Raw genomic sequence first — 4,682 nt, 5'->3', positions numbered from 1 at the left:
AGCATCAGACTTTTAATCTGAGGGTCCAGCGTTCAAGTCCCTGTTCGGGCGAAGGAGCCTCTTTTTGTGGAGCGGTACGTTTTGTTGCTGAGTTCTTGCTGATCTACACTGGCCTCGGGCATCGACGCCTTTGTAGTCAAGGACACGTCGGGTAGACCGGTAGCTCGCCTTGATCGTATAGTGGTTAGTCCTCTGCGTTGTGGCCGCAGCAACCCCGGTTCGAATCCGGGTCACGGAAAGGTTTTCTGGGTGCCATTGAAATTGAGCTCCATGTCACCACCTCTCCTCACCCCGTCCTTCGGACTACTCTTTTTGTGCACGGCGCGTACCCTTGATGTGCTCTGGATGTTCGAGGGAATTGAAACTGGGACCTTCTTTGAAAGCATGAGCTCTCAGGTTCGAACCCTTAGAGAAAAGACTTAAAACGAAACGCTCCTATTTATTTCGGAAGAATCTTGCTTCAGAGAGAATATGGTGCGTGTATATTTTCTAATCGCTAGGTGTCAGTACACTCGCTGGCTGTTACCTAGAGTGCCGCGGGCTTGCTATTTGCTACAAACAACTGCGCCTTTGACACAGGTTTACAATAACAATAAGAGCGCGGCAAGTCAACAGCATTGAAGAGTGTGAAGAGGCTTTCCAGACAAGTAGCAGTGAGTTTTTGTTCTTTTTCCTAGCATTATTTTCCTTTAATGACTATTATCATCAGTCTAATAGGCTGCATTCCCACTAATTTGCAAATATATTTTGACATAGCAGACGTTTTAACGGCCGTTCTGAATCTTCGAAGAAGGAAACGCAATGCATTGGAGGACACTCTTTTTTCTGCACCAATACGATTCAATTTGCTGTGCGTTCCCACGCAGCACGCACGCTTCTCGAACAAGAGCCCGGATAGCTCAGTCGGTAGAGCATCAGACTTTTAATCTGAGGGTCCAGGGTTCAAGTCCCTGTTCGGGCGAACGAGCCTCTTTTTGTGGAGCGGTACGTTTTGTTGTTGAGTTCTTGCTGCTCTACACTGGCCTCGGGCAGCGCCGCTGGAAGGCACCAACCCAAACGACATGCCCCTTTCAGCCAGCTTGTAGTCGTGGCCGAGTGGTTAAGGCGACGGACTAGAAATCCATTGGGGTCTCCCCGCGCAGGTTTGAATCCTGCCGACTACGTTGACAGCATGCGTCTGCTTTAGTTTGTAACCTTCTAGAGGCCTAGCTTAAACTTTATAAAAGGAAAAAAAGTCGCTGTTACAGGATTACCCTTGAAAAGAGTTATGTTGGTAAGAAACAGTTTTGTCTTCAAGCTAAAGATGACAAGGCCCCTTTGTAGTCAGGAACACGTCGGGTAGACCGGTAGCTCGCCGTGATCGTATAGTGGTTAGTACTCTGCGTTGTGGCCGCAGCAACCCCGGTTCGCTTCAGAGAGAATATGGTGCGTGTATATTTTCTAATCGCTAGGTGTCAGTACACTCGCTGGCTGTTACCTAGCGTGCCGCGGGCTTGCTATTTGCTACAAACAACTGCGCCTTTGACACAAGTTTACAATAACGATAAGAGCGCGGCCAGTCAACAGCATTGAAACGTGTGAAGAGGCTTTCCAGACAAGTAGCAGTGAGTTTTTGTTCTTTTTCCTAGCATTATTTTCCTTTAATGACTATTATCATCAGTCTAATAGGCTGCATTCCCACAAATTTGCAAATATATTTTGACATAGCAGACGTTTTGACGGCCGTTCTGAATCTTCGAAGAAGGAAACGCAATGCATTGGAGGACACTCTTTTTTCTGCGCCAATACGATTCATTTTGCAGTGCGTTGCGACGCAGCACGCACGCTTCTCGAGCAAGAGCCCGGGTAGCTCAGTAGGTAGAGCATCAGACTTTTAATCTGAGGGTCCAGCGTTCAAGTCCCTGTTCGGGCGAAGGAGCCTCTTTTTGTGGAGCGGTACGTTTTGTGGCTGAGTTCTTGCTGATCTACACTGGCCTCGGGCATCGACGCCTTTGTAGTCAAGGACACGTCGGGTAGACCGGTAGCTCGCCTTGATCGTATAGTGGTTAGTCCTCTGCGTTGTGGCCGCAGCAACCCCGGTTCGAATCCGGGTCACGGAAAGGTTTTCTGGGTGCCATTGAAATTGAGCTCCATGTCACCACCTCTCCTCACCCCGTCCTTCGGACTACTCTTTTTGTGCACGGCGCGTACCCTTGATGTGCTCTGGATGTTCGAGGGAATTGAAACTGGGACCTTCTTTGAAAGCATGAGCTCTCAGGTTCGAACCCTTAGAGAAAAGACTTAAAACGAAACGCTCCTATTTATTTCGGAAGAATCTTGCTTCAGAGAGAATATGGTGCGTGTATATTTTCTAATCGCTAGGTGTCAGTACACTCGCTAGCTGTTACCTTGAGTGCCGCGGGCTTGCTATTTGCTACAAACAACTGCGCCTTTGACACAAGTTTACAATAACGATAAGAGCGCGGCAAGTCAACAGCATTGAAGCGTGTGAAGAGGCTTTCCAGACAAGTAGCAGTGAGTTTTTGTTCTTTTTCCTAGCATTATTTTCCTTTAATGACTATTATCATCAGTCTAATAGGCTGCATTCCCACTAATTTGCAAATATATTTTGACATAGCAGACGTTTTGACGGCCGTTCTGAATCTTCGAAGAAGGAAACGCAATGCATTGGAGGACACCCTTTTTTCTGCACCAATACGATTCATTTTGCTGTGCGTTCTCACGCAGCACGCACGCTTCTCGAACAAGAGCCCGGATAGCTCAGTCGGTAGAGCATCAGACTTTTCTTTCAGACAAGACTGAAAACGAAACGCTCCTATTTATTTCGGAAGAATCTTGCTTCAGAGAGAATATGGTGTGTGCATATTTTCTAATCGCTAGGTGTCAGTAGCACGGATAGCTCAGTCGGTAGAGCATCAGACTTTTAATCTGAGGGTCCAGCGTTCAAGTCCCTGTTCGGGCGAACAAGCCTCTTTTTGTGGAGCGGTACGTTTTGTTGTTGAGTTCTTGCTGATCTACACTGGCCTCGGGCAGCGACGCTGCAAGGCACCAAGCCAAACGACATGCCCCTTTCAGCCAGCTTGTAGTCGTGGCCGTAACCTCCACTAAATTCAAAAAAACTAAAGTCCTAACAAGTCCAAACAAAGTCCTAACAAGTCCAAACAAAGTCCTAACAAGTCCAAACAAAGTCCTAACAACTCCTAACAGTGTCCTAACTCCTAACAACAGCGGGGCAAAAGAGCCAATCATATGCTTCGAAACAGTTGCCGCTACAAGGGGGGCAAAAGAGCCAATCAGATGCGTCGAAACAGGGCCCCGTGCGCACAGTGTTCTCATTGGTTGACTGATGGAGACGATGTCACAGTTCATTCTGAGGTAACTTTATTTACCGGCGGTGAATATCTCTCGACACTAAAAGTAAGTAGAACTTACTAAAATTATGTAAATCACTGAAATGAAATCGTAAAAGTATGTGGTGTGTTTGTAAATACTTCTGCTGTGACAAACCTTGGATGTTTTTCGTGAAGTTTGATAAGACGGTCACAAACCTTAAGAGATAACGCTGATCGCAATGTTAATTATTTTCTTTACTGAACTTTTTAAGTGTCTTTTGCGTGTCTTTCTTGTGTCCATCAAATTAAACTAGAACAGAGATGCTCGATTTTGTGTCTGTGTCAAGTGTTAAATGTCGCTGCTAAGTTTGATAAGACGGTCAGAAACCTGATCGCTATGTTAATTATTATTTAATATGAAATTTATACTATTTTTAACAAAAGATAGAACTGACAGCCCGTTAAACTGTCAAATGGTGTAACCACAAGAAATTGACCAATATCTAATATTTCACACCTCCTAGAGTTCATGCAATTGCATGAAATTAGTAGTTTATTTAGTAATATCCTATGAGAATATGTTTTATTATAAATGATATGGGTTTTTCGTTGTACTGAGCAAGACCATATGCTGTAAACATCTTGTTAAGTTGGCTTGTGAAAGCCAACTTACTGAAATCCTATTTAAACTTATTATTAAGTTGGCTTGTGAAAGCCAACTTACTGAAATCCTATTTAAACTTATTATTATTCTTTTTCTTCTTCTTTTTCTTAACCAAAATTTTCTGACTGCTACTCCTCCTAGAGCTTTAACTCTACAAACTCCAAACTCGGGTCAGACCTTCAGACTGTTCTGACTTAGTGTGCTATATCTTTTCAGACTGATTTGACTTTCAGATTTCTTAAAAATTAATATTAAAAATCATAAAAATCCCATTGACTTTCATTGCAACAGTTCAAATTGAGCCAAGGCTACGGTGGCCCAGCAGTGTACAACACAAAAACTCAAATCTAAACTCCCTGAAGCCCAAGACTCAATTAAACTACCATTCTATATGTACTAATGAACTTATCTATCTATCTATCTATCTATCTATCTATCTATCTATCTATCTATCTATCTATCTATCTATCTATCTATCTATCTATCTAATCTATCTTTCTTACTAACTAATCTATCTTTCTTTCTTTCTTTCTAACTAATCTTTCTTCTTTCTTTCTTTCTTTCTAACTAATCTTTCTTCTTTCTTTCTTTCTTTCTTTCTAACTAATCTTTCTTCTTTCTTTCTAACTAATCTTTCTTCTTTCTTTCTGTCTTTCTTTCTTTCTAACTAATATTTCTTTTTTCTT

At 43.0% G+C, this 4,682-nt stretch overlaps 2 non-coding genes across 2 annotated transcripts; both read left to right on the top strand.

Annotated features, from left to right (window-relative positions):
* The first annotated feature begins 888 nt into the window (after positions 1 to 888).
* On the top strand, positions 889 to 961 carry trnak-uuu (transfer RNA lysine (anticodon UUU)). Its single transcript has one exon. It is a non-coding gene; the product is annotated as a tRNA-Lys (tRNA).
* Positions 962 to 1,081: 120 nt separating this feature from the next.
* Positions 1,082 to 1,163, top strand: trnas-aga (transfer RNA serine (anticodon AGA)). The gene has a single exon. It is a non-coding gene; the product is annotated as a tRNA-Ser (tRNA).
* Positions 1,164 to 4,682: the final 3,519 nt, after the last annotated feature.

This window comes from Siphateles boraxobius, unplaced genomic scaffold (genome assembly GCF_051911475.1).
Source record: "Siphateles boraxobius isolate OS27281-9 unplaced genomic scaffold, OSU_SipBor_1 42, whole genome shotgun sequence".
NCBI classification, from domain to species: Eukaryota; Metazoa; Chordata; class Actinopteri; order Cypriniformes; family Leuciscidae; genus Siphateles; species Siphateles boraxobius.
Note: the sequence above shows the minus strand (reverse complement) of the source record. Positions and strands in the feature narration are given on the sequence as shown.